This window comes from Coregonus clupeaformis, unplaced genomic scaffold (genome assembly GCF_020615455.1).
Source record: "Coregonus clupeaformis isolate EN_2021a unplaced genomic scaffold, ASM2061545v1 scaf0403, whole genome shotgun sequence".
Lineage (NCBI taxonomy): Eukaryota > Metazoa > Chordata > Actinopteri > Salmoniformes > Salmonidae > Coregonus > Coregonus clupeaformis.
Genome location: NW_025533858.1, coordinates 84,440 through 97,878, shown reverse-complemented (window position 1 = coordinate 97,878; position 13,439 = coordinate 84,440). Strand labels below are relative to the sequence as shown.

The window sequence follows — 13,439 nt, the reverse complement described above, 5'->3', positions numbered from 1 at the left end:
GTCAGTGGGCAAACATACAAAATCAGCAGGGGATCAAATACTTTTTTCCCTCACTATATATATATATATACAGTGGGGAGAACAAGTATTTGATACACTGCCGATTTTGCAGGTTTTCCTACTTACAAAGCATGTAGAGGTCTGTAATTTTTATCATAGGTACACTTCAACTGTGAGAGACAGAATCTAAAACAAAAATCCAGAAAATCACATTGTATGATTTTTAAGTAATTCATTTGCATTTTATTGCATGACATGAGTATTTGATACATCAGAAAACCAGAACTTAATATTTGGTACAGAAACCTTTGTTTGCAATTACAGAGATCATAAGTTTCCTGTAGGTCTTGACCAGGTTTGCACACACTGCAGCAGGGATTTTGGCCCACTCCTCCATACAGACCTTCTCCAGATCCTTCAGGTTTCGGGGCTGTCGCTGGGCAATATGGACTTTCAGCTCCCTCCAAAGATTTTCTATTGGGTTCAGGTCTGGAGACTGGCTAGGCCACTCCAGGACCTTGAGATGCTTCTTACGGAGCCACTCCTTAGTTGCCCTGGCTGTGTGCATCTTCAAAGCTCTTACTGAGGAAAGGAGGTTGTTGGCCAAGATCTCGCGATACATGGCCCCATCCATCCTCCCCTCAATACGGTGCAGTCATCCTGTCCCCTTTGCAGAAAAGCATCCCCAAAGAATTATGTTTCCACCTCCATGCTTCACGATTGGGATGGTGTTCTTGGGGTTGTGCACATCCTTCTTTTTCCTCCAAACTCGGCGAGTGGAGTTTAGACCAAAAAGCTCTATTTTTGTCTCATCAGACCACATGACCTTCTCCCATTCCTCCTCTGGATCATCCAGATGGTCATTGGCAAACTTCAGACAGGCCTGGACATGCGCTGGCTTGAGCAGGGGGACCTTGCGTGCGCTGCAGGATTTTATTCCATGACGGCGTAGTGTGTTACTAATGGTTTTCTTTGAGACTGTGGTCCCAGCTCTCTTCAGGTCATTGACCAGGTCCTGCCGTGTAGTTCTGGGCTGATCCCTCACCTTCCTCATGATCATTGATGCCCCACGAGGTGAGATCTTGCATGGAGCCCCAGACCGAGGGTGATTGACTGTCATCTTGAACTTCTTCCATTTTCTAATAATTGCGCCAACTGTTGTTGCCTTCTCACCAAGCTGCTTGCCTATTGTCCTGTAGCCCATCCCAGCCTTGTGCAGGTCTACAATTTTATCCCTGATGTCCTTACACAGCTCTCTGGTCTTGGCCATTGTGGAGAGGTTGGAGTCTGTTTGATTGAGTGTGTGGACAGGTGTCTTTTATACAGGTAACGAGTTCAAACAGGTGCAGTTAATACAGGTAATGAGTGGAGAACAGGAGGGCTTCTTAAAGAAAAACTAACAGGTCTGTGAGAGCCGGAATTCTTACTGGTTGGTAGGTGATAAAATACTTATGTCATGCAATAAAATGCAAATTAATTACTTAAAAATCATACAATGTGATTTTCTGGATTTTTGTTTTAGATTCCGTCTCTCACAGTTGAAGTGTACCTATGATAAAAATTACAGACCTCTACATGCTTTGTAAGTAGGAAAACCTGCAAAATCGGCAGTGTATCAAATACTTGTTCTCCCCACTGTGTGTATATATATATATATATATATACACACACACACAACTTTTGAAGTTAATATAATGCCATTGTTAAGTGAAAGAACCACTCCGGAAAAGGGCGGGACAGCTGCTCCGGATGTGAACATGAAAAATATATTAAATTCACTTTCTAATGATAGGAAGAACCATTTCAAAGTAGAGAAGTGTAGGCAGGAGATAATAAATAAATATTATGTCATTGTTGATAGAATCTGTCTGATATACAAAAAGCTTGGGGAAAAATACAGAGAATGTCTAACTCATTGACAAAGACACGATGGTCTTTAACTGTATTAGCTGAAGTCAGACAACGAGATCAGAAAGTCCTTTGTGATACTCATGATAGGACATTGCAGAGAGATAAAGAGAGTTTGAGGGCTCTTGGTGAACAGATAAAAACATTAAAAGAGGAAATTCAACAATTGCAGGAGGCATGTGTGCTAAAGGAAGACTTGGCCCCCACCTGTGGGCTCTCTGTTCTACCCTCATGCTGAGTTGTGCAAGGCAGATCGGGTTTCAAGCATCTGGTCAGCACTGCCTGGCTTTGAGTCAACAGATTCTGACAGCGGTGACAAACGATGTCTTAGGCCAATCAGAACAAAGGCTGTTAAAGGGAGTAAAGACAAACCCCCTTGACAGTAATCACACATAAATCAGCATCTCCAAAACTTGGATGAATGGTCAAAGACTTTTAAGCATCCACGAGACGTGGGTATGAAGACGTGGAACCATTTAAAGTGATTTAAAAAAACTCTACATCCATATGATGGGTTACAGTTGTTAGGCTTTGTTTTGAACACCCGTGAACATGGTGTATTTGAAGAAAACGTTTATAGCGCTGTGGGTGATGAAATGTATTTATGTCACTGATGGGTGCCAGAAAGTCTGGGTGCCAGGAATTCTGGGGGGCTACTGCTGTTAATCTTAGAATGAGTACGTGATGGAATGTCCTGACTGGGGTGCAAACTGATACCATCGAGGTTGGGAGCGACACCCAATGATGGTTGGCAACTGTTGGTTAGAACTTGTTTACACTCAAGTATATAAACTGAGAGATCTCTGGGTCTATCATTTGGATAGCAAGAGGCAACTTAGTTGTATCTTGTTGTTTTGAATCTGGTACCATATTATTCAATACCTTGTATCAAATCAAAAAGTGTTTAGTTATATTAGTGCATCCTGAATTCCTTAATACCACAGAAACTCATCATATCAACCTTAAAATGAGGGACAGACGTAAATGAATTACTAATAACATTCATAATAATGCTCAGAAATGACTGTCAAAGCAACAAAATAACTAGTGCTTTACAATGAGTATGTTTACATGCACACTCATAATTGGACATTAAACTAGTTATGGCAGTAGGCCGTGTATGGCATTAGTCATGTAAACACCTTACTCTGCTTATCTTATTTGGCTTAAGGTGACAATCCAAGTAACGCAGTTAAAAACACCTGCTTTTCTGAGCAATCTTTAGAATTATTAGGACATGTAAACACTTTAATTAGAGATATAGCGGTGTATTTAATATGTGCATGTGCTAGCACAAGCAGCGCAAGCTAACTTATTTTGATCGTGTGCAGTGAGTTCAGAAAAACTGAAAGTATGCAGCTTAGAAATAGTTCTCACATACAAACTTTATATGTCCGAATTCTGAATGAAGTATGCTTCTCAAAAATAACATGGTCCCTGCGGTAGTACGTTTATTTTGATTGTCAATTTTCAGCATTTATCAAAGTCCCATCAGGTAGCCTGATTTCAGATGTCCATGCTATTCAATATATTTGTTTCACAGGAGACAGCCCTAACCATTGCTTTCTCAGTGGGAGGGGCTTATCATCTGGGGAGCCTCAACAACAACATGATGCTGACAAGAAAGAGAAGAGTCTCTCCAGATTAGAACACCTCAAGAAACACCAGCAGAGATGTATAGAGAAGAAATCTCACCACTGCTGCTTTGACTGTGGGAAGAGATTTGCTAAACAGAAGGAATTGATCATTCACCAGCGGATTGACACTGGAGAGAAACCGTACTGCTGCTCTCAGTGTGGGAACCTTAAATCTCAGAGAATTCATACAGGGGAGAAGCCTTACCCCTGCTTTGATCGTGGGAAGAGCTTCAGTCAAATCAGGAGCCCTTACTGCACACCAACACCTACACACAGGAGAGAAGCCTTATAGCTGTGATCAGTGTGGGAAGAGCTTCAGGAGGTCAGGACACCTGACTACACACCAACTTATACACAGGAGAGAAGGCTTTTAGCTGTGATCAGTGTGGGAAGAGCTTTAGGAAGTCAGGACACCTGACTACACACCAACTTATACACAGGCGCAATCCCTTATAGCTGTGATCAGTGTGGTCCTGACTTCCTGAAGAGTTTAAATCAATCAGCAGCCCTGAGCAAACACTAATGCATACACACAGGAGAGAAGCCTTATAAGTGTCTATGTGGAAAGAGCTTTGCTCGTTCAGGGTCACTGATAAAACACCAGAAAGTGCAAACCTGTATTCTTTCATCTCCCCCCTCTCCAGCACCGGTTCCAGATCCCTAAATAAAGTTTCAATAGAAAACATTTTGTAAAGATTAATCTATCTCCCATTCTCTAACAGTTTACTAAGTCTGATTACCATGGTAACCTGTGTAGCATAATATGCAGCTCTGGATCCATATGTATCAAGCGTCTTGGAGTAGGAGTGCTGTGTGTGTGTGGTGGGATGGGGATGTTCAGAGCTGTATCTTATTTCATTAACTCCTATTATCCATTAAATAATCGTATAATGTTTCAATAATACTAGGTGTGTATTCAACAGATCAATAAATCTAATCCATTATCTGCTCAACAACATCTGCTTATCATATTAGTTATGTTTTTTTAATCTATAATAATAATCTATTTTTTATAAGGAGCATAGGCCTCTTGTATAATTAGTTTGGTCCTAAAAGATGTTCACATATTTCTTGTAAATCCCTTCACCAGGTTTTAGTGTAGCTGATGGGACATACGGAAGTACAGAAGCCATAGGCCTATTAGTGTGGTCAAATTATGTTGTTGTATTTGTTTTAAATTATTTTAATAGGGATATCTTTCAACTTTCGTCATTGTATATTAACTTTGCTCCAACAAGATGTTCACACATTTTCATTGTGAAGCGAATTATGTGTTGGTTGTTAGGAAGAGGCATCATGGGGGCAGGAAGCCAGCTCTGCCCATCAGTACTTATAGGTAATGTTAACCACAGACCTCACACTCTTCTGTTTTCTCACGACTACTAAGGTCTCCTACCAAACTTCTCTCTCTTCACTCTGGAAATACACTTGATAATATCTTATACCTTACCATTCTACTTTTTATTGGGGATTTGTTAGAAGGAACGAATGCTTGCATGTAAATGTCATTGTAAAACATACATCTGGAATGTGGTTGCATGTTTTCTTGTTTTGTTTTACATTGCTGATTGCATATTCATTAGTTGTATTATGTAGAAGAGACCAGGATTTGATATGAATTAATGTATCCATGTGAATCTTATTGTAAAACGTTTTGTTTTGCATTGTTACTATTGTTATGAGTGGAGATCCCACCTACTGCTACTTTGTAGTTGATTGATGGATTACCTGCCAATCAGATAAGAGCAAAAACTCAACACTATATTTGTTTTGTTCTAGCATGTAATAAGAACATTTAATATATATTTTTTAATGTTAATAACATGATACTGAGTTGCAGAAGTCCAGACGGGAGATGAGAAACGCCTGGATTAGGATCTGCTCCGCTTCTTGTGTGAAGTTTGATCGTACTTGTTATGACGAGTTTCTCTGGTATCGACTACTTCAGGATGTAAGAGAATAGTTGAACACTTTAGATGGAGAGTTGATTCATGTTTATTTGATTGTTACAGTACTGGATTCAATGACAAGCGTTACGGGCGTAGCCTCTTGTCATCTGAATGACTTCCATAGAAAATCCCTCAGTTTATGATGCTCTCCAATCTACTTCTGTCCAACAGTTGCCAACCATTATTGAGTGTCCGACTACAATAGGATCCCCCTACATGGTATCATGTGGCACCCTAGCCAGGCCATTCCATCACGTACCCCTCCTAATATTAGCAACAGTGGCCCCCAATCTATCTTGGCACACTGACCTTCTGGCCCCCCATCCGTGACCGACACAACACACGGTGTGTCATTGTCCTGTCACTCACATACAGCTCATGATTTTACAGACATTAAGAAATCCTGTATCAAAAGTCGTTATATCAGTACTCTACGGATGTCGTAGAGCAAAAACCTGCAGGAGCGAGTCACTGTTGAATTATTTATTATTTTTGTACTTTTTACTCCACAATGACCACACTGCTAATCTTATGCCTGACCCTAACCTTAACATAAAAAAAGCACATTTATGTTTTGACTTTGTGGTTACGACTGCCTTCCATTTTTTAGACATTTATTTTAATTGCCATTACATATTAGAAGGCAATTGCTGGCAATTAATTATTGGGTTAACTTACAGGAACATGGGGTGTCTCACCCCACAAAAAGGGTGCTACAGAAAAGTTGGGAGCATGAACATGGACAGAATAAAACCTTTGGATGGGTGGGTAATAAGCAGGCGAGGCAGATGGGATTGTATGGTAGGGACTTTAGCCCCACGGTACCTATCCCTGTGAGTCCACCATGGCTACTCCCACCTCCAGTAGTTGATTTACAAGTGTTGGAGAGAGTACGGAAAGACAGGGAGGGGGTTGATCCATGTGAGTTCTTTAAAAAGCGACTGGAAACGGTAAATCTGTATTTTTTGACATATATACAGATGGATCAAAAGACCCATGGACAGGTCGGACTGGATCAGCCTTCGTTGAACAAGAAAGTGGGTTGGCTGTCAGGAGACGTATTACATTCCACCTGGCTGTGAACAAGGAAGGGCTGATGGCCATACTGTTGGCCTTGCTGTGGGTTGAGGAAGTCAAGACAGACAGAGTAGTTATATGTTCTGACTCATGTGCTGTGTTGATGAGTCTGCAATCAGTTAGCTCACATAGCAGACAATGACTGCTAAATGAGGGAATTCAAATTCATGCCCGGCTGAGACAGATGGGTGTCCATATAAGCTTTGCTTGGGTCCCGGCCCATGTGGGGGCTGAAGGGAATGAGGAAGTAGATATGCTAGCTAAACAGGCCCTTAGGAGACAGGAGGTAGAGGTGCCAATAAGCAAGACAGAGGCTAAGGGAATGATATGGGCAGTGGTGGTGCAGAGATGGCAGGAGCAGTGAAACAGTGACACTAAGGGCAGGCATCTATTGATTGTTTACATTTTAGTCATTTAGCAGGCAATGTCATCTAGAGCGACTTACAGGAGAAATTAGGGTTAAGTTGCCCAATGGCACATTAACAGATTTTTCACCTAGTCGGCTCGGGTTACTGGCCCAACGCTCTAAACCACTAGGCTACCTGCCGCCCCTATTCCAGGTACAGAGTAAAGTAGGGGAGGATGGTAGGAATGGACAGAAGAGAGGAGGCCATCCTTACAAGGCTAAGGGTGGGACACAGCCAGCTGAATAAGTCATTAAATGTGATAGGAAATCATCCAACAGGAAGGTGTGATTACTGCCAGGAAACAGAGACAGTGGAGCATGTACTGATACAGTGTGGGCAGTATGATAGGGAAAGAGAGAGACAAACTGTATGAGGGATATTGGGTACAGGAATTGAGTTTGATAAGCATACTAAGTAGATCATCGTTAGATACAGTCTCAAATATGTATATTTTTTAAGAGAAACAAGGCTGTCATATAGGATTTAGTTCCTCGATCGCTGTCGCTGGCCCACACTCCATTACAGTAGGTGTCAAAATGTACCGTAACTTTGGATGACAACCGCGGATAAACCCCACAGAAGAAGACGTATTTTCATTGTGAGTGGCCACTTCCGAGTATCTGGTCATATAATGGATAATCAGATTTTCAAATCAGTGAAGGTGAACAAGTGCACACTTTGGGAGGAAGGAGAGATCATTAAGTACTAGACACAGATTCCTACACATGATAAAGTAGTAGGTTACCTTGCTGAAGGAAAACAAATCCCAACAAGTTTTATTCTTTTTTTTCTTCCAGCCATTAAACACGGAACAGAGGAATGTGGAGGATCAAATATTATAAAAACTAGGCATAGACATTTTATACAGCATGCCTATACTGTTAAAAGGAAAGCAGACTTACCGGATCCATTGGGGAAGCCAAATTTCCTTCAGCGTTTCTTCATCAGACATTCCGGTTCATACTGGCCATGCAGTAGCAAAATACACAGCTATCTCGATTTAAGAGCTCATGGCAGAGATATTAGAGAAAGGAGGATCTAGGAATCCCATTCGGCAATGAATGGAGGAACGTATAACGGCTCACCCAGCAGACTGTCGGACATTCACGTTCACCTTGTCATGCTGGGTCACGCAATCCCTTCTCAAAGTCAGGGTATGAGTCCAGAAACCTGCATATTTTCCTCCACACTAGATAATGTCACGATTCCAAAGCTATACGATATTACAGAGAATAAGTAAATTATATCATATATCGGTAAAGATTTGTAATGACAAATTCGTCTCATTCTTCTTCTTCTTCAGTGGGCTTTAATGGTGGTTGGCATCCAATATCTTGCCCAGCTGGGACCAGGACTCGGTCAGAACTTGGGTTGAGTGAAGGCATGAACGGCTGAGAGTCAGCGTCGGGTGTCGTCATCTGGACCAACACCATGCCGACCTTCATGGTGTCACAAGGGTTTGTGTTACAGGGATAAAAGCTCGGGCAGATCAAGGCAACTTCAAGGGAGTTGATGGAAAAAATTATTTATCTACATTAACATTGCTATCAATTGTATTGGGTTGCACAAAAACAGTCTGCGGGATGCCAGAAGTTAAATAAAATTCAATTTAAACGTAATGTGTCAGTGGGCAGGAAGGTTGGTCATTACGAAGGGAGGAATTTGGAACAAAATCTAAAATAAGTCATGCACATGCACCATATGTGGACAAAACAAAAAAAATTGTGGGGGACTTTTATTTTGACATGATGTAAGCAGGTAGCAACGTTTGGAAAGTCTGTTTAATAATACGATGCCGGATTTTCCTAAATAAAATTCTGGGGTCATTAGCCAACAGTGGAAGTAGATTAATACTCCTTTAAAAGTGCGTTCCCAGAAAAACAATCTTGAATCCTTCCTCTGTTGTCTCTGTTCTGCAGATGCCAAGATCAATGCTCAGACAGAGGAGAAAGCGCTGCCGGGGCCAATAACGGCTTGACCTGAATACATGCTGTCTGCAGGTGAGCAAAACCTAACCTAACATGACAGCCTCTCAGTTTGGCTCTCAAACCAAACTCTATTTGAGATTCTCAATTCATACATTATTTAAATTAACTTGGCTATCACCAAGAATTGTGTGCATCCATCCTATTTTGTGTGAAATATTGCATACTCTGGCATTGACTATGACCAGGCCTATTGGAAAAGCAGCAGTGAGAGCCACCCTCCCTGGCTGATGTTCCTCTTGGTATCTCCCATTGGCAGCTCTACCCCAACCTAGACCCCAACATGGTACCTCTCGCCCAGCAGCTCAGCACTCACCTTATCGTCAGTGCAGGAGGGAGATGTGGGTCTGTTGTGGAGGGGGCTTTGGACCCTAATTGATGAAGGATGGAAGTGGTAGATATGGTGAGTATTAGGCCCTACACAAAGAGAATGAAGTAGCACTCTGGAACGTCATGTGGTCCACTAAGCCAATACTGTTCTACTGTTACAGTCACCGCTTGAGTTCCAATAATTTATCCTGTAGTGTACACTCGTTTACTACTTTCCACAAATCTAAAAGCATTGGATTGGTGGATGCATGGCCTAGTGGGAGTATCCACCATATTTCTTATTCCAGTCATTTCCTTTCAAATCAGTGAAGGGAAGTGAACAAGTGAACACTTTCGGAGGAAGGAGAGATAATTGGGACAGACTGTAGTTGTGGTGTTTTGAGTCAGGTGTAGGAAGACCACTAGTGGATTAATAGACTGTAGTTGTGGTGTTTTGAGTCAGGTGTAGGAAGACCACTAGTGAATTAAGACTGTAGTTGTGATGTTTTGAGTCAGGTGTAAGGAGACCACTAGTGGATTAATAGACTGTAGTTGTGGTGTTTTGAGTCAGGTGTAGGGAGACCACTTGTGGATTAATAGACTGTAGTTGTGGTGTTTTGAGTCAGGTGTAGGGAGACCACTAGTGGATTAATAGACTGTAGTTGTGGTGTTTTTAGTCAGGTGTACGGAGACCACTAGTGGATTAATAGACTGTAGTTGTGGTGTTTTGAGTCAGGTGTAGGGAGACCACTAGAGGATTAATAGACTGTAGTTGTGGTGTTTTGAGTCAGGTGTAGGGAGACCACTAGTGGATTAATAGACTGTAGTTGTGGTGTTTTGAGTCAGGTGTAGGGAGACCACTAGTGGATTAATAGACTGTAGTTGTGGTGTTTTGAGTCAGGTGTAGAGAGACCACTAGTGGATTAATAGACTGTAGTTGTGGTGTTTTGAGTCAGGTGTAGGGAGACCACTAGAGGATTAATAGACTGTAGTTGTGGTGTTTTGAGTCAGGTGTAAGGAGACCACTAGTGGATTAATAGACTGTAGTTGTGGTGTTTTGAGTCAGGTGTAGGGAGACCACTAGTGGATTATTAGACTGTAGTTGTGGTGTTTTGAGTCAGGTGTAGGGATTGGAAGTGTAATGAGACCACTAGTGGATTAATAGACTGTAGTTGTGGTGTTTTGAATCAGGTGTAGGGAGACCACTAGTGGATTATTAGAGTGTAGTTGTGGTGTTTTGAGTCAGGTGTGGAGAGACAACTAGTGGATTAATACTGTAGTTGTGGTGTTTTGTGTCAGATGTAGGGAGACCACTAGTGGATTAATAGACTGTAGTTGTGGTGTTTTGAGTCAGGTGTAGGGACACCACTAGTGGATTAATACTGTAGTTGTGGTGTTTTGAGTCAGGTGTAGGGAGACCACTAGTGGATTAATAGACTGTAGTTGTGGTGTTTTGAGTCAGGTGTAGAGAGAACACTAGTGGATTAATAGACTGTAGTTGTGGTGTTTTGAGTCAGGTGTAGGGAGACCACTAGAGGATTAATAGACTGTAGTTGTGGTGTTTTGAGTCAGGTGTAAGGAGACCACTAGTGGATTAATAGACTATAGTTGTGGTGTTTTGAGTCAGGTGTAGGGAGACCACTAGTGGATTATTAGACTGTAGTTGTGGTGTTTTGAGTCAGGTGTAGGGAGACCACTAGAGGATTAATAGACTGTAGTTGTGGTGTTTTGAGTCAGGTGTAGGGAGACCACTAGTGGATTAATAGACTGTAGTTGTGGTGTTTTGAGTCAGGTGTAGGGAGACCACTAGTGGATTAATAGACTGTAGTTGTGGTGTTTTGAGTCAGGTGTACGGAGACCACTAGTGGATTAATAGACTGTAGTTGTGGTGTTTTGAGTCAGGTGTAGGGAGACCACTAGCGGATTAATAGACTGTAGTTGTGGTGTTTTGAGTCAGGTGTAGGGAGACCACTAGTGGATTAATAGACTGTAGTTGTGGTGTTTTGAGTCAGGTGTAGGGAGACCACTTGTGGATTAATAGACTGTAGTTGTGGTTTTTTGAGTCAGGTGTAAGGAGACCACTAGTGGATTAATAGACTGTACTTGTGGTGTTTTGAGTCAGGTGTAGAGAGACCACCAGTGGATTATTAGAATGTAGTTGTGGTGTTTTGAGTCAGGTGTACGGAGACCACTAGTGGATTAATAGACTGTAGTTGTGGTGTTTTGAGTCAGGTGTAGGGAGACCACTAGAGGATTAATAGACTGTAGTTGTGGTGTTTTGAGTCAGGTGTAAGGAGACCACTAGTGGATTAATAGACTATAGTTGTAGTGTTTTGAGTCAGGTGTAGGGAGACCACTAGTGGATTATTAGACTGTAGTTGTGGTGTTTTGAGTCAGGTGTAGGGAGACCACTAGTGGATTAATAGACTGTAGTTGTGGTGTTTTGAGTCAGGTGTAGGGAGACCACTAGTGGATTAATAGACTGTAGTTGTGGTGTTTTGAGTCAGGTGTAGGGAGACCACTAGTGGATTAATAGACTGTAGTTGTGGTGTTTTGAGTCAGGTGTAGGGAGACCACTAGTGGATTAATAGACTGTAGTTGTGGTGTTTTGAGTCAGGTGTAGGGAGACCACTAGTGGATTATTAGAGTGTAGTTGTGGTGTTTTGAGTCAGGTGTGGAGAGAAAACTAGTGGATTAATACTGTAGTTGTGGTGTTTTGTGTCAGATGTAGGGAGACCACTAGTGGATTAATAGACTGTAGTTGTGGTGTTTTGAGTCAGGTGTAGGGAGACCACTAGTGGATTAATGGACTGTAGCTGTGGTGTTTTGAGTCAGGTGTAGGGAGATCATTAGTGGAGTTAAATACTGTAGTTGTGGTGTTTTGAGTCAGGTGGAGGGAGACCACTAGTGGATAAATAGACTGTAGTTGTGGTATTTTGAGTAAGGTATAGAAAGACCACTAGTGGATTAATATACTTTAATTGTTGTGTTTTGAGTTAAGTGTAGTGAGACCACTAGTGGATTAATAGACTGTAGTTTTGGTGTTTTGAGTCAGGTGTAGAGAGACTACTAGTGGATTAATAGACTGTAGTTGTGGTGTTTTGAGTCAGGTGTAGGGAGACCACTTGTGGATTAATAGACTGTAGTTGTGGTGTTTTGAGTCAGGTGTAAGGAGACCACTAGTGGATTAATAGACTGTACTTGTGGTGTTTTGAGTAAGGTATAGAAAGACCACTAGTGGATTAATATACTTTAATTGTTGTGTTTTGAGTTAAGTGTAGTGAGACCACTAGTGGATTAATAGACTGTAGTTTTGGTGTTTTGAGTCAGGTGTAGAGAGACCACTAGTGGATTAATAGACTGTAGTTGTGGTGTTTTGAGTCAGGTGTAGGGAGACCACTAGTGGATTAATAGACTGTAGTTGTGGTGTTTTGAGTCAGGTGTAGGGAGACCACTTGTGGATTAATAGACTGTAGTTGTGGTTTTTTGAGTCAGGTGTAAGGAGACCACTAGTGGATTAATAGACTGTACTTGTGGTGTTTTGAGTCAGGTGTAGAGAGACCACCAGTGGATTATTAGAATGTAGTTGTGGTGTTTTGAGTCAGGTGTAGGGAGACCACAAGTGGATTAATAGACTGTAGTTGTGGTGTTTTGAGTCAGGTGTAGGGAGACCACTAATGGATTATTAGAGTGTAGCTGTGGTGTTTTGAGTCAGGTGTGGAGAGACAACTAGTGGATTAATACTGTAGTTGTGGTGTTTTGTGTCAGATGTAGGGAGACCACTAGTGGATTAATAGACTGTAGTTTTGGTGTTTTGAGTCAGGTGTAGGGAGACCACTAGTGGATTAATGGACTGTAGCTGTGGTGTTTTGAGTCAGGTGTAGGGAGATCATTAGTGGAGTTAAATACTGTAGTTGTGGTGTTTTGAGTCAGGTGGAGGGAGACCACTAGTGGATAAATAGACTGTAGTTGTGGTATTTTGAGTAAGGTATAGAAAGACCACTAGTGGATTAATATACTTTAATTGTTGTGTTTTGAGTTAAGTGTAGTGAGACCACTAATGGATTAATAGACTGTAGTTTTGGTGTTTTGAGTCAGGTGTAGAGAGACCACTAGTGGATTAATAGACTGTAGTTGTGGTGTTTTGAGTCAGGTGTAGGGAGACCA

General features: G+C 41.7%; 1 protein-coding gene across 2 annotated transcripts in view; it reads right to left on the bottom strand.

Annotated features, from left to right (window-relative positions):
* Window positions 1-8,434, bottom strand: part of LOC121576323 — a 33,802-nt gene extending 25,368 nt beyond the window's left edge. For both annotated transcript variants that reach the window (XM_045215251.1, XM_045215249.1), the window contains exon 1: window positions 7,881-8,434. The gene's annotated coding sequence lies outside the window, so the exon portion shown is untranslated. The remainder of the gene's footprint in view (window positions 1-7,880) is intronic.
* Between the last annotated feature and the right edge of the window lie 5,005 nt (window positions 8,435-13,439).